The 17,594-nt window shown below is 42.0% G+C and overlaps 1 long non-coding RNA gene across 3 annotated transcripts in view; it reads left to right on the forward strand.

Annotated features, from left to right (window-relative positions):
- Positions 1–17,594, forward strand: part of LOC115563577 (uncharacterized) — a 112,075-nt gene that overhangs the window by 60,420 nt on the left and 34,061 nt on the right. The window lies entirely within an intron of this gene.

Consider the following 17,594-nt stretch of genomic DNA (forward strand, 5'->3'; position numbering starts at 1 on the left):
CAACAAAAGCCATGGCTACAACGCTCGCATGAATCACGTTTCAACTTTCAGCTGGAGCTCAAGACAACAACGACAACTCGAGCAACAACTACAACAGCAACAGCAACAACAATGGTGGATAGCCCACAAAAGAAAGCTGAAAGAAAAACAACATAAGGAAAATACAAAACAGAAAAATGTGTGTACAAATAATGCAGCCATTTTGAGTACGAATGGAACCTAACCAAAAAACTCACAACAACTACAGCAACAACAACAACAACAACAACAGAAGCATCTTGAGGTAAAATTCGAATCCAATCCGAAATCGAATTAAACGTTCAATGACAGGGGCCTTGTTTTGTTGTGTGTGTGTGTGTGTGTGTGTGTATGTGTGTGTGTGTGTATCACAGACCCAAATATGCACCAGCTCAAAGGTTTGAAATGAAATGGAAGAAAGAATAACACACAAATGTCTGATTCGAATTGAATTTAAATGAGTTTTCGATATTTAACGTTGCCGAAGACAAGGGACACAGGGACAGTTCGCAGTCCACAGTCTGCAGCCCGCCGTCCTCCGTCTACAGAGTCTGGAAAACCTGAAACATCTGAAACATCCGAAGCACTGCAGACGCAAGCTATCAGACCCTCGAGTTGACGCAACTGATCTGAATATGCATGCAGATATCTGTATATATACTATGTGCATATATTTATATATACACGGGAGCATATGTATATGTATGTATGCATATTTTAGTTTATAACGCTTCTTAATGTTTTATGACCTGCATTACTAACAAGGTATACCATCGAACTTGAGATCCAATAAATGTTTAAGCAAATATTTTTTATATTTGCCAGGAGAAAAGATTTAGCATTCAGGTTCCATTCAAATTAGCTTGATTCAAACGACAAAAATATACGTATGTATAAAGCCTGCCATTGGACTAAGCTTTATTTTTGGCAAATGTGCTATTAAACCATTTCTATTTTTAGTACTGCCCAAAATAAGAATTTATTTATAAACTTAGTATAGTTTAAAAAACATGAATAAGATATCTCTCAATTTTTAAATATTTTATCTTTTATTTTATTTTCATTTTAATTCATTTATATATTTATATTATTATATCCATTTTTACTTTTTTTCTAGTACACTTTCTGACAGGTAAATAATTTCATATGCCTTGAATTGCTCGGCTTGACTTGGCGTGGCGTGGCTTGGGATGCTGACGTGACTGCACAGATCGTTTTAATTAAGTCTAATCAAAGCCGAATTAATTACGAAATTATGTTCGGCAATTCGGACGACGCATTTATATTTCTGTTCTGCTTCATAAACAAGTTGCTACGCAGATACAGCTCGTATATCTATTTATCCACACGGCCACACCCAGAAGTAGGTCAAAGACATTTGCCCCGACATGGAAGCTGGGTAGCTGGCTGGCAGCGTAGTCAGTGCTCGGGTTCAGATTGAATGGAATAGCCGTGCACGCTGTAAGCCGTAAGGCAGCCTGCTCGCTGTGACACACCGCACGGAGGAGATACTCACTTATAAATAGCTTCGCATTCGCATTCAGCGAGCTGATTTGTGTCGGCCCATCTCATTTGGGCACACACAGGTCAAATTGTTTGTATCTTTCTTATTCCACATGAGTCGCACGCATGCGACTTCATTTATGGAATCCATATATAAATGGCCCCATTCAAACTTTCCGCTTTGCGCTCTGCTCTGCCCTCAGCTCGCACACATTTCCAACGCCCAGCGGACACAGACTGCGGCCATTTATTCGTGACAATCACTGCGTCCCTAAATGCGAGCATGGTAGCGTGTGCGAAAGTCGTTCATCCAATCCAATTTCTCCAGTCTCTTACAAGTTCAGAAAATAAACAAGACAAAGAAGAAGTGGAAGAAGAAGAAAAAGAAGGAATGTTGCGCTCGGGCGCAACCAAGAGATGTAATAATGTTTGTTCATGGTCTGAAAACAGCTAAATTTATTACAAAATCTATCTTTCCTGATTGCCCACACCCTATCGATGGTGTCATATCATTTACAACTCTGGCGGCGTGGGTGTTAATAGATATTTTAAATATGTTTGAGACCTTTGTCAGACAAAGGTAAGCTCCAGAGAAAATTATTCACTATTTCAACTTCTCAGATGCAAAAAAAAACAACAAATTAATTTGTTGTTATCACTGAGAGATCCAGTATGAATCGTATATATGGGAAGGACGTATTGTCTTTGCTGAAGCTCCTTCTACATTATCTAAACCCAGAAATGAACCAGTAAAAGTAACAGGGCATTTTAGCTAAATGAAACCGCTTGCAACTGCTTGATAAGTCATTAGTCTAGAATTAGGTAATAGATATATGAAAGTGTGCAATGTCTGATATTACTTTCCTATAGGGTTTCTCCTCTAATAGACATAGTTGATAGCCATAGTAGTTGCTGAGAAATTAAGTCAGTGGCTTTAAGCTCACTCAAGTTTCAATTAAAACCTTTACTATATGCCAAAATGTCAACAGCAGCGCCAATTCCGTCAATTCCGTCACTTTTGTCCGCTTTCTTCGGATGGGCTTGGGCCATAAAAATGAGGGGAATGGGGAAAAAAAGAGGAGAGAAGTACGGTAGCAACACCTAAAACGCGCTAATGGCCGCATTTATTGCCAAATTGCCATAATAAACAATTTGTTTAGCGTTTAACGAATTTTACTGCCACCAGTAACAAGAATAACAAAGCCGGCCGGCGCATGGTGCGGCAGATGGAGGAGCAGTGAGCCAAATGCGAGCAACCATAAAAATGTTTATGATGGATTATGCTCGCTTCCCGCTCCCCGCACACCGCACACCGCTTCCCTCTATCCTATATCCTCTACCCGCTCCCCTTTCTTCCAAAAGACGCATCCACTTGGTGTGGTTTATGGCACTTTCGATGTGGGACACGTTGAGGCAGGTTGTGGCCCGTACTTGGGCTTGTGGACATGGTCATTAGGCAGCCGCCTCTGCCTCCGCCACTGCCGCTGCTGGCACTCAGTCAAATTGTCAATGTCAAGGTGAAAAATGTTACACATAAAATGGTCATAAAGGTGTTGCAGATTGGCTGGCAATTGAATCCGTTTCTGGTCGCGGGGGGAAGCGAGCACGCACCGAACGAGGGGTTATTAAAATTTTACGGTCAACGGCAGACGCTCGCCAGACACCACAACTGTATACAATAGCACAGCGGAAGAGAGAAAGAGACAAAGAGACACAGAGTGAGAGAGTGGGAGCGAGACCCACATGCGATAGTAAAATTAAGCATTATTATTGCAGCCATTAAGCGACGACCGATAACCGAAGACAGCGTTAAGTGCTGCGCAGGCAGACGTTGTCGGAAGCTGGAGCAGCGCGCTGCTTAGACAAGCGTGAACTGCACAGCCCATGCCCCGCATTAGCCCATGTTAACTTCATGCTCGTAGACAGCGTCTTGAGGCTGTGCGCTTTTCTTTTATGAATGAAACTGCGATGCCCTTGGCATTGCTTTTGCTGTGCAACTGATCCAATTCCTCATTTAATGAGACTTTAATGACCCTTGCTACTGAAAATGCGAAGTGGAGGCAATCATTTTACTATTGGGCATCTACTTTCCAAGTAGAAGTTGGATTGAATAAGGCCTTTTAGTTGATTTTTCTGTTAATCTGTGCCAGTATTTAGTCTTCGATGACATTCAGTCTTCATTTGGCTCAATTTTCGAATTGCTGCCGATGAATGAGCAGTCTGACATAATATTTCTTATTGGTAGTCGATGATAATTTGCAAGCAGTAGAGGCGAGCAGGGTGATCAGAGGCGATCGCGCGGTTGAGGCTGGCCTGATGGCATTGCTGGCCAACTGGGCAAATGAAGCACAGAATTGACGCATACCACAGGCCATAGTTGCCGTTGTGCCGGCCATGTTGAACTGGCTGTGGAGCTGCTTCCACCTTTGGCTGTGCACCGCCCGCCTCGACGGGCGATAAATAATTTATGCGGAAACACGCTTACGCGGACGCTTATCTGGCCGTCGCGGACAAAGAGTAGACGGCGCGGCGGTGGTTTATTAATTTGCATATTTCCATGCGACGAGTAGTTGCTGCTAGACTAAAGTCTGGGGACTAGAGACTCTGGCTCGGATATCAGGGGCATTTATATAAATATGAGTGATTTATTTGACAGTTTTCGACAGCATTTATGCGAACGCGCCACGCATTCCAGATGAAGTTGTTTCGGCCAGGCAAGAGTTAGTGAGCGCTCGCTCACCTCCTCGCATCTGGATCTGCCAGGTGTGCTCTGTGTGGAAACTTAGCTAATCTGCTGCTATGGCAAAGTTGAGGGGCTTCAGAGAGGCTTATCGGTAGGCTAGAGTCCTGCATGAGCTCTTAGCTAAAAATTGCATTCCAACTAGGCAGCCAAGTTTTTAACTGTCTTCGAATAATCCCCGCGTACCGGGCAGAAAGCAGATAAGCAGCTGCCGCCAAACGGCTTTGGCGTGTGTGAGGTAGCGCATGTGCTTAATAGTATTCATGCGAGGAAGGGATGAAAGGCACACCGACGCGACCACGCACGCACACACACACACTCATAAGCGTTGACAATGTGTGGCAGCCATGTTGGATTTGTGCGCAGTGCAGCCGTCTCTCTCTCTTACTCTCTCGTTCACTCGCTGGCTGCTGCCAAACCAACACATGCACACATTCTGCTCTGCATGTGTGCGTGCATGAGGCACACCTACCAAACGCCCTCTGCCGGCAAGTGTGCGAAGCTGTATGTGCGCACACATTTCAGTAGATGGCGACTGAAATGGTTCGAGTATTGGCTTAAGCATGCCACGTTGGGCCTTTCTCTCACGAGAATCGAAAAGCCGAATTGTGTTTTAATATAAGTTATTTATTAGGCACGAATACCGCATATGATATGTATGAAAGCAAAAATGATAGGTAATAAGTACACACATAAAAATATAGAAAATTGAAATCCATAAAAATCACGTTGTAAAATACTCGCAAAATTTCCCTGTTTCTATTGTTAACAATTCAGAATTTCGTGCCGCATTCTGCTTAATTTCGAAAAAGTAAACACAAAGCTTTGCGTTTTGGGCGTCGTACGTCTACAAAAAGCTTCAATTGCTTCTGTATATAATCATATTATGTATAATGCGTGATTCGAGCATTTGAAGGTATGACGAGAGCAACATGAGGCAAAACCTTGCTTATGTACAATACTTGGGGACTGATCCGGGTCCTGCCATGGACCAAACAAAACCAACATCCCCCACAGGGTGCCGGCAAGATAAAAATCAATAGATATATACTGGCATACCCCGGTGTAGGGAAGGGAGCTGACGCTCGCAGTGTGTGCGTACATACTAGAATTGAATACACACGAAATTTGCACACACACACACACACACAGACCCATACTTAATGAGCAAATTTATGCGTTTTGCAAAGGATTATGGTGCAGAAAATTTCATTAATTTCATTTAATATTCGCAATAAAACGAGAACCGAGGAACGCGCGACCACAACTCCAATTTGCATACCAACTGAGCCCAGAGCTCTGCGCTCTTAGCTCTCCGTCCAGAGCTGAACTTTAAATCAATTTAAGTCCACACTTTCTGAAGCATTTTGGCTGCCACGCCCAGATGGTATAAATAAATACAATCTGCTCGTCTCCTTTTTATTATACATTTCCTTTATCATGTTGCCATTAGCTTTCTTAAATCGCACTCTTTACGCCAACTGCCTGCTCTATATAGAGTAGAGGAAAATCGGAGAAGTCTCTTGATAACTGCACCTTGCATTATCGCATATTTATTTTTGGCATCCAATTCAAGTCGTAAACATTCGGCTAAATTGCTAAGGCGACACTTATACTCAACAAAGTCTGAATCAAAGTTCAAAATGTCCAATAAATTGCTTTAATTCGGATATTTGTAAATTTCAAAATGCACTTTAAGGTTCAATTGGTTTAAGTGCGTCTTTTATAATTTTAACACATTTGAAGGCAATATATCTTACACTTTATTATTGTTTATCAAAAAAGTTAATAAAAACCCAAATACATTTCATAATTGATAAAAATTTTATTATGCAATACTATAAATCAAATTCGTTTGGGCAGAAAATAATAATAGGTTGATAAATAATGAGAAAATATTAAAATTTGTCGTTATGAGCAACCGTTAATAGCTCAAGTGACAACAAATATGCATTTTTCCAGTTATTAAAAAATTGTCCACATTTCATAATTCAAGTCTCTAAATAGCTAAATATTGCATAAAATTACAAGCTGATCATGTTGACAAATCGTAAAAATTATAAATCCAATGGAAAAGACAAGCTCTTCTTCTAAACAAATAAGAAATTCGTATTCTTATTTCCAGGCGGAAGAGCAACAATCGATGTTATATGAATATATTGTATAACATGAATTATTAGCAAAGAATAGATACACATATTAGTTTCATTTTAATTTATTGTTTATTCAGAATTATCTTTTGTATGTAGCCGACAGTAAAATTTTATAATAATCCGATTGGGCAACTGCAGAGTTTGAGATTTGGGAGCGGAGGCAGCGCCTCGTGGACCTTTAAAGCCATTTCGGGCATACGCAATAGTTGCTGCCTATTATATCATTTCTCATGTTCAATATTCCAACGGGTGCAGAAAACAAATCGTTTTAGTTTTTATCGCCTTAGACTTTACGACTTTTCTATTGGCCCAGCAATTCTTTCGGAACGATGTTTGTCAACAAAACTTCAAGTTCCAATTTCTCCCATGGATAGCTGGGGTTTCGAGCTCTAGTCCAGCTTCATTCGTCAACAAAAGCCTATTCGAGTCATGGTATCGAGAAATACGCCTGCAATAGTAGTAAACGCCTAAGAGATTCCTACGGATTGCCGTCGCTTGCTTTTTTGTGAGTTTTCTGTAACCGAATCGAAACCATTTTATATAAGGCACACAATTTTGTTGCGAAGAGGCAGTTGAGTGAGTTTTCAGCCAAAGTGAATGCATTCAGAATTTCAATTGGGCCGTCCACTTTGGCTGCTCAAGAACAGCAGAAAACAGACATTTTGTCTGGTGCCCAGATTCGAGTTAAGGCCCGGAGCCCTGAGCGTCGGGCTTCAATTAAAGCATTTCAAAAATCACCAGGCATATTTTCATGGCCTGTCGAAGAAACGCATTAAAATGGGCGACTCGCTGCGGCTATCGGCAGAGTGGCCCCAACCCCATGCCCATCCCCATGCCCATTCTCATATCCAGCCCAACTGCATCCACTCCATCCACTTTCCGAATATTCATATTCCCGCACTTGACTCTAGTTATAAGTACATCACACAGAACGATGTGGATTTGAAATGGGCCCCGACGTCTCTCGGCACCCATTGCCAGATTGGTTAGAGCGAGATGAGGCCGCCATTGAAATTCAAAGCGCAAATTTGCTGCATTTATCACGCTGGAGCAGCTCTCCTTTGACTGCTTGACAGGCGTCGTATCTGATACTGATACACATAAACATGCGGATACAGATACAGATACTTGTGCATGCGGCTCATATAGCCGCACTCTGAATACCCTTGCAGCGGATACCACAACTCTGCCATGGAGCGTGCAACGCATCAAGCGAGATCAGCATTTCCTCTGCCTGTGCTGAAGGGCTATCTATGCTTACCTCCTCTACAGAACATAGCTAAAATAGACAACTATATAATTATTGACTCAATCGCGTCAGAGCATCTGGCCAGCGGTGAGTCGAGGACAAGCTTTCTTTCATGTTTCAATAGCTTTCAAAACAGTTTTATTTATGTTTTCCCTTCGCGCGCTAGAGCCACTTCAAAGTGAGCAATGTCTCTGATCTAATTGCCATTGGGCCATCCAATGCCAAGCCCCATCCCAGCTCTTGGCACTTGACACTCAAGTGCCGGCCTTCGGAATGCCCGTTTCAATGGCCCGGCCAAAGCCTAGAGCAGGAATTTCAGTCAAAAACCAGTTTTCCATATTTTAGAATGCGTCTTACTTCTCTTTCTTTCTTTATCTCTCTCTCCTTCCTTCTTTTTTTTTTCTCTATTCGTTGTCATGTCCATGTCTCTTTGCTTGTTTTCATATTTCCAGCTCATATTTTATCAACGAAATGCCATACCGTCGCTTGACACATCAGTCACCAGTCCAAAACGTACTACAGCGCTGCGCCTGACCCACGTCTTATCTTTCCCATTTCTTCAGCATTCGAAAGCGGTGAAAACCCCGAAAATGTTAATAAATAATCATTTTTGGTGCCCATCTCTGGTTGGTGCAACGATTGGCCATTGAAGTTGAGCCTTTTCATACTCGTCCACGGTGTAAATTGAGTATATTCATATTTGACGGCCTTCATATTGCTCTCTGTTTGTCTGTGTCTGTGCAGACTCAAGATATGTCCGTGACACACTAACTTCTACGATATCCTTTAATATGCTTAATATATATTACGCTCATGCTTCGGATTCCTGATATTTTTATGGATAAAACTGTATATTCCTAAACTTCGAGCTGTGAGTAAAAATTTTCTTTCTTTCTTTTCCCTATAAATCGATTTCCCCACTAGGAATGCTAACGGAGACCGACTATATACGGAATAGTGCAAATATTTATATTCTGACTGGCACTTTTTCATATTGATATTGATTATATCGTCTATAGGTTTTGTAATAAGAGGCCGAAGGAGAAAATTGAATAAAAAACTTTAAAATCGTCCAATGGATAGATAAAAACCCACAGATGTGTTCAGATATCTAATTATGAGCACATTGCACTGTTTGCATAGTGCGAGCGAGTATTATGCAGTTGGTATCGACTTGTCCTACACATTTTCTCATTCTTTTGGGTGTTTTGTTTTGTTTTGTTTAATTTTTACATAATTTAGAATGCGGTAAATATTTCGTTCACTCAACTCGCTTGAATTTCAGTTTTTACGACGCTAAATTAACACATGTTCCGTTAACGTTAACAGATCTGCTGCTCCATTTTGGGGAGATGCCTTGGGAGCAATCTGAAACACTTCTCATGCCTTCTCGTGTCTTAGAAGTGTACCTATTAATATTAATCGATTGAGCTCAGTTATCGCCCGCCGCTAAAAACTAATTTATTGTTAAAGTAAATAAGTTAAGTTTAAAGTGGATCTGCCTTTGTTTCCCCATTTCATTTAATCCATTCATATTCAAATCTACAATTTATAATAAAAATGATAATTCAATCATCTTTTTGCCTTCCATTTTGTTAAGTTTTATTGATCTAATATCCATATAGTTACCATTTAGTAAATAGCATTTATTAACAACGGCTGTATTTATTTTTGTACTTTCATTCCATAAATTTAATCTTATCATGATTTTCTTTATCGTCTAAAATTATATCATATTATTCTTTGAATTATTGATTTATTCTTTTATTATTGTTAAATAGTAATGTTGTTGTTGGAGTCGTGTAATAAAAATTTTAATTTTATTAATATGCAATGTTAAAAGTACTTAGGATTAATTTTGAAAATATTCGGGAGATTAAATATGACGGTATTTATTGAAACCTTTAAATGAAAACTTAATGGAAGTCTTTGCTCATTCTATCTCTTTCTAACGTGTAATTATAAGATAACAAAGTCCGATATACATAGATGCAAAAAATTTTAAAATCAAGACATTTTGAAAGACCTTGCAAGTCCAATAATCGACGCGACAAATATTGGAGCAGACAGACAGACAGAACTTGAATTCCTCGATTATGTAAAAATGTACTGCATAAGCCTTGTAGTGATGGAATACTCCTGCTACAATCCACTTAGCCACATCCAATAGGCCTCGAGTATTAGGGGTAAAAAAAAGGCGAAACAATTATTGCACTCCAACTCTTCTGAAAAAAAAGATCTCAGTTGTTATTGGGGTAATGTAGTTAACTTCTGGTTGACTATTTTGTTTCGAGTTTGCTTTATTCTACTTCCATCGATTAAAACTATAATCTACTCAAGCTTACAAAGTATTTTCATTTCTGTTAACCGGTTGATACCACTCTAGATATAATATATTTTCATGATTGGGGCATATAGTTTTTTCCGTTGAACCCCTTTCGACAATAAAACCCGAGAAATTGTAGTATGGCTGTCAAAATAAAATATGCTCTGCGCCCATCAGTCTTGAAATAATAAAATAATACGCTATTCAAAAATAGTCAATCAGGATGGCAGGAGGGAGGGGGGGAGTGGAAGGAAAACAATTCATTGTGATTGTAACTCCAGTTGTGGTTTATCCTGAAGGACAGCAGCAGGAGGAGGAGCTAAGCAATTTCCATGGGAGTTTGGGCAAATGTTGCCATTAAATAAATTAAAGCGGACCTTTGTATATCCCCTCTCAGAGCAGCAGGGCAGCAGAGCAGCAGTGCCCGAAGACAAAATCAACCCTTCGAAAACTTTGCACCTGAGCAATGGGGTTCGCCTCTTTGCGATTTTCAGCATGGCTGCCATCAAATACAAACAAAACGGAGGCAAGAGCTTGCCCGATTTGCAAGTACCCTGACTCTGCAGATACAGACTCTATGTAGGGAATGGGGTTGGCTACGCCTCCTGCCGAACGCTGCTTATACAATAACTAAAGCATTATAGCCTCAATTCACATTCATGGCGAGCCAAACAAAATGAAAATTCAAATACAACTGGGCGGGACAATGGATAGCAAAAAATTAAAAGGAGACGATTTAACGTTTGTAACTTTCACTTTTTCAACCTTTGATTTATTGCCGTGTCCTTGCCGATTTGCAGCCGCGTGTATGTGTGTGTGTGTGTTTTTTACGACCCTCGGCAATGGAATTGCAACAATTGTCATCGAGCCAGCCTGCAACCCTTTGTGCTACGCTGCAACCTGACAAGAGGCAAGCGCGACAAGAACGGAAACTGCGACGCAGCTCAATTCCGCAGAAATCGTTGAGATAGCCACTGAAGGAATCGGCACAGGCATAGCCATACCCATACCAATGGGCCATGGGCTCCGAGTCGGCGCGCAGACAATGGGCCTCAGCTGCTTGTTTGACAGCAGTAGGAATCCATTTACGCCGCATATCGTAAAAAAGATGAAATTTTTAGCTGAGCCGTGGAAATTGTGCGTGTTTTGCTACAACAATTTTACGCTCGCAGAGCCTGCGAGCCGTAACCCCTTCGCGGCTGGGCACCTGATGCCGCATCCTTTCCGGCGACTCGAGGCGGCACAGGTAAATCGGGCAAAACTGCGCAGGAACTTTCCCTTTGACCGCAGCTCAAGCCGAGCCGAAGTAGGTAAAAAATGCCGTTTCACTTTTTATTCACTTCTTATTAAACGAGTCACAAAACACTCAGGAATTCTTTCAGTGCGCCTGCAAAGCCCAACGCAATTGACAATTTATTTAGTTCGTAATTGGAAATGCGGGCGGTCCATTCCCAATTAACAGCCCCGGAGCTGAGGCAGGACATTTTGTAATTACATTAAGTCGCTCCAACTCCTGCTGACTTTCACTTGCCTGATTATCGCAATTACCAATAAATATAAACGTCTATATGTGGATGATAGCCTCGCTGTAGTGGCCAATCAACGAGAACGTCCTCCATCTGCATATGCAATCGAAGTGGGCTCGAGCAGTAGCCCACGACGCCAAATTGATCAATTGGGTAAAATTAGGCCGGCACTCTTCCGACATTTGCTCGGTGATACAACCTGGGAGTTGCGTGTCAACTCGCAGTTGACTTCATCAATAAATGGGCCGGCGCACGCAGGACATGTCCAGCGTCCTGCTGAAGTGCTGTCTCTGGCCTCTGGCTCCAATTTCGGGGCAGGGGCTAATCATCAAAGATGGCGATTGCCAAAAAAAAATGAAAAAAAAAAAAAACACTACAGTGAGCAAAGAGTTCGCAGATCTACGTATTAGATGAGTTGAATAAAAAGTTATTATTTTACTCTATTGGGTATGTGGCTAGCGTCATTTAAGTTTGAGATGCAGAGATGTTGTGATTTATTTAAGTTGATCTCTTCGCCTTCCTTCTGACATCAGCTATTTGTCAGTAATCTCATATTTTATTTAATACAATATAATTGTGGTTTTCAGTTTAATTGAATTTTGTTAATATAATCTTAAACTGTTCTGAGTTGGTTCCCTTGCACTCTGCGATTTTCTCTCGCTGCTCTCGCCCACTGTGCCATTTGTCATCATCATAAATTACACGAGAAACATCTACTTCAGTTAGGAACGGTGCAATTTTATTAAAATTCCAAAGCCGGCAAAGGGACCCCAGCTACTCGTAGTCGCAGAATCGCACAGCAGCACCCATAAATATGCGATACATATCTCTCTCCTATATACATATGTATAGACACTACCTATACTACTACTACTATTACTGGCTACATACATATGTATATGTATGTAGTTCCAAGTTGAGCACGAAACAGGACGAAACTTTGACTGGAAGGATGAGCGCACACTTCACAGTGCCATATTGCACAAATAGCCTCTACACGTGTCTGTGTGCGTACATGTGTGTGTGTGTGTGTGTGTGTGTATGGGTGGAGGCGTGCTACTGTTGAAGTTTTTCCTTCGAGTCGTCGTTGCTTTTATATAAACATGAGGCTAGATTAGATACAAATTACACCACAACTTTCAAGGTGGACGTTCTCTCCGTCCTTTACGCCCTTCCCGTTCCTTGCGCTGCCTTCTGCTTCTCTGGCAATTTGCACACCTTGGTGGTGCTTCTACTACGACTGCTCCGGCTGTCGTATCCATAAGTTACAAGCGCAAAGTATCTCGAGTCAGTCGCAGGAGCAACAAATGCAATAACAGCAAAAGTTCGCCCTATTTTCAGCACGAGGAAAATTGAAGCCGGCGAGCGTCATATGAAGCGAAGTAGGAGGAGGAGAGGAGGCTGCCAAATGGCTGGCCTCAAGGATGCACAGCGAGAGGGAGAGAAAGATAGACCGGCAGCAGGACTAATAACGGCGTAGTTCCCAGGCTCCAAATGTTATTTATTTATTTATTTCATATATTTTTTGTCAGCGATTATAAAGTGCGCCGGAGAAAATATGCCACAAGCCTGCCTGAGGCCGTGGGGAACAATTTGCCTTCCTCCATACCTCATTCGCTGTTCGTGGATGGGAGCCTCGCAATATAGGCAAATAATTTATGTTTGCCAAATTCAAACTTTTCTTCGCTTTTTGCAGAAAGTTTGCCTTTGCCCTCTACTTATTGCCCTCTTCCTGAGGCCCTCTACCCTCTGCCCTCTGCCCTCTGCCCTCTGCTCTGTGCCCTCTTCCTGCTGCCGTGTGATTTGCCAGCAGAGCATTTCATCTGACAGACCAATTCTCAACCCTGAATAGATGGGCGTATGCGAAATCCTGTTATTTGCGAAACGTCCCCATGCTTTAGTTTGTCCCTAGTTCGAGACTCATTCCGTGGCACGTTTGCAAAATGGCCCGATGCGTGTCTGGAATACATTTTCGTGTTTGCCAAAACGAAATGGGAGCCAAGCAAAACTTTTTGACTGTTTCTGTGGCAGTGGCTGCGCTTGTGGGCGTGGGTGTGGCACTTCAGGCCCAACTCCTCCGCCTGCACACCAGCCAGCCCCACGTTCCCTTCGGTGCATTTGTATGTGAAGCTGTTTGCCAACCAGCAGCCAGCATGAAAAGAGGCATTTTGTGTTTTGCAAAATTTAATGTGGCTCTAGCTCTGTGCGACTTCGGCTACGACTGCGACTGCGAGTGCGAGTGCGTGCTTGAATTAGAACAACATGCTTCCATTCCTTGTTGTTGTTGCTCTTCTTCCGTTGCTCAATGTGTGCCCAACTCCTGCTCTGCAACGGGGGTCAGCCTCAGCTATTCGACCTCCGCCCAGAATGTGCTCTCGCAAAGAGTTTAATATAATTACGGCCTTTGTTAGGGTTTCCTTTTGATTAACTATTTACAGGGAAATCCGGCCGCCCGGTGCCCAACCAACTAAATTTCAGAACGGCATTAAGAGAAGACAATATAAAATGGCAAATGGGAAACATTTAAAAACAATAAGTCTGGATAACTTAAAGATAGCTGATGAAAAGAGAGATCATATAAATACAGCAATGGAACGACAAATTGAAATTATGTTTAGTAAAATTAAATAGTAACTAGATAACTTAATTATGCATTTGCTATCATATTACTAATGCTTAAAAGCTTAATTGGAAATTATAGAAAAAGTTAAATTTTTATTTTAGTTTACTTTGATTGTGACTAGCAATATATTTAAATTCAATAGTCACGAAAGTACCTTAAATTATTCTCTTTCACCTATATCAAGCCCTTGATCGAGATAGAAACCTAGATAGCTGTTTGGGAAGTATTTCTTAAGTTAATGAGAAGAAATAGGGATCGGAAATAAAGAATATTCCATCGGTACGTAGTCTTAGATTCCCCTTTGTCCACACAGTCTGAGCGAGAGGAGTTCAGCCGAAAACTGTCAACTAAAGTATCGTAAAACGTCGATTGTATTGGCAATCATCTAGAGCGTAAAGCCACACAAAGTTAATGGCCAAAGGCGCTGCAGTTGCATCTTGAAACTGGAAACGAGATGGACTTCAGCGTGGAGGACTCGGGCCTCGGGAGCCGTCCGCGCAAGCGCCGGCCACGAGCGCAACAGGGAAGTTAGACTAGGCGGAGGTACGACCCGGCGCTTCTTAATGGCGGACTCGAATGAACGGTCGTAAAAGCCAGTGGGTAAGGGCAGCGCGAAACGGGAATGCGAGTGGGAACAGGAATGGGAATGGGAATGGGAATGGGAATCGAGACTGTGGCTAACTGCTAAATGCACTGCTGAGCACTTAAATAATGGAATTTGTTTGTTTTTGCCCAGCCCAGTACGCTGGCAGCGCTGAGCCAAAGACAGTTCCCCAGTTCGCCGACGCGTCGTCGGTTGCACCTTTGCTGCTCTCTCCCTCTCTCTCCCTCTCTCTCGGTCTGTCTCCTTTCCCCACATGTGCATCTGGCATACTTACCGCACAATTAATGGCGCAATTAAATGTTTACTTTAGACGCTTGCAGCCCGCTCATAAATGGCTGCCAGCCAGCGGGGGGAGATCACTTACCACATGGGAGCTGGGGAAGTCTCCTGCTCCTATTAGAGAATGTCTATCTGCAGTTGCGTGCAAGTGTAGTTGTAGTTGTATTCGTTGTTGTTTGATTTTCGGGCCAGATCACGGCCTGGGGCTGATAACACAGAACGCCAGAGGCGGCAGAGTCTGGGCCAGGTATACATGGCCATAATCCGATTTGCATTTAAGTCACATATACCCGGCTGAAGGCCTTTGTTTTCGATAGCTCCACACTTTGCATACAAATCATGCAAAATTAGTTTTTTGCACGTACTCATCTCATCTCGAGTCCACTCGAATACGCCCATTCATTATAGCGCATTAATATCGTTGTTAGCGCTAATATAGATTCATCCGATTGACTTGACAATGGATATAACATGCTTATGCATCATATTGGGGACATTTGACACCTTTCGTTAGCTCCCATTGGCGCATTGGCGCCGCAAACCAGGTCCGCGCCTTCAGCTCTCATAGTTTTATCTTTTGTTTCCTTCTGTTTTAATTTTGTATAAGTTCTAGCTAGACCTGTAAAACCAGTCTGCTCTCCAATTCCAAGATAATTCTATGTATTAACATGCTTTTAAAAAGCCCACACTAACAGATATCCTGTGCACACCTGCCTCATCTGAACATCTCTACTCTATTCGGTTCACTCGCACACACACACCGATATTAGCTACTACTAATTAACATATATGGATATATCATGTGATACAATATAATTGTATACAGTATATACTAAGAGACATTTGAGTAGAGTAAGCGGCAAAGGCGTCGATTGCGGCTAAAGACAATTTTCTAGTGTTCATTATTGTTGGCTAACAATAGGACGAGCTTCGCTCAATATTAGAATATTATAATAATATTATTGTTATTATTCAATATGCCATTGCCACTATTGAATCAAATCTGTCTTAGTGTGAGCCAGCAAAAGTACCCATCAAATCGTGTAACTAATTCTAAGGAATATGGAAGTATGTGCATAAAAAGAGTCATTGAGTGAACTACAAATTTGATTTTCCCTCCTCCCTCATGCACATTGCCACTATTCTCTCTCAATTTCAAATCCTTACGGAGAGTCAGATGCACTTCAGCCTCAAGAACTGGACATTGCATTGGATAAATATACTCTTTTCATGTCGGGCCCAATGCAATTAATTATTCTTATGCTCTTAATAAATATTATTTAATATTGATTTTATTGGTTTGCTGTTTATAGCGACAGACGAGCATCATTCAATTCGAATTGACTCAAATCAAAATGAAAATGAAAAACTTTGTAAGCTCACTTCATGCTGGTGCACCGCACTTTATTCATGTTCCTGATGAAGTCTACGTCATTTCTAGTGAAACGCACATCCTCTGCTGCAGAGTTTAAGGGCTTGTCCGATCGTAAAACAATTTGTTGCAAATTTCAGCTATCGACCAGAAAAGTGCCCTATAAAAATATTAATCCCTCTGCTTCGAAGTTTGCCATTCGCGACTGAAACTATTCTACACCCGATACTCGTTCACAATGTGAAAGGAGTATATTAGTGTCACGCAATCTGGATGCCTCTATAAAAGTAGGCCGATTGACACTCGGAGTGAAGCTAGGATTCCCGCACTTACGAGTGTCACCGTTGGAGTCCTCTAAAGGCTCTCCCGCTCTTCTATCATCTAGCTTAGATATGCCATTTGTAATTCGCCTCATCTAGTACTCGATCGTGAGCAAGCATTGTGCAGTTGGCTGCAACTCAGACTGACTCTAGAATGAACTGCCTTCCGTCTGTCTGCTCTGGAGACGTAGGCGCGACTCTCGTTTTCGCTTTTCGAGAGATCATAAAGTAGTTTTAATGGCCGCTTGCCGTTTCGCGTTTTACGGCAGCTGTTGTTGTTTTTGCGGCAGCCCGACAAATATATTTGAAATCTAAAAAGCAAGAAACCATCCTGGGCCGCTTTGTCTTCACTCGCTTCCTCTCGGGCGCCGTTCGTCAAAGAGTTGCAATTGTGCGCTTTAATTGCATTGCACATTGACTGCCTGTCCCTGGCCCTGTCCCTTTCCCTTCCCGAGGAGTTGGCTTAATAGTCTTTAAGGGAACATTTAACGGCGCATTACGGTTTCGAGGTCGCCAAATGGGCCACATAGATTTTTCTGAAACATGACGTGTGGCTGTGCCCACAAAGCTATTTCGGCGAGACTCGGGAATGTCGCACACATGTAGCGCACACACATACTTGCCCACTCGAATACACACACACACACACATACATACGGGCATTTGTATGAATTCATTTCATATTCATGCACATACATACATACATCGTATATCATTCGTGACGCATCCAGACACTTGCTGCTGATGTCTTCTGACAGGAGGTCGTCCGCAGGAATTTAAAATGTTGCCTGTCAAGTTGGCCTGTAATTTATTGCAGTTGCACACACGATTACGCCTTGGGGCTGGGGAATTGATTGACGAGACTATCTGACCACTGGCTT

This window comes from Drosophila navojoa, chromosome 2 (genome assembly GCF_054131105.1).
Source record: "Drosophila navojoa isolate 15081-1374.11 chromosome 2, UAZ_NAV_1.0, whole genome shotgun sequence".
NCBI classification, from domain to species: domain Eukaryota; kingdom Metazoa; phylum Arthropoda; class Insecta; order Diptera; family Drosophilidae; genus Drosophila; species Drosophila navojoa.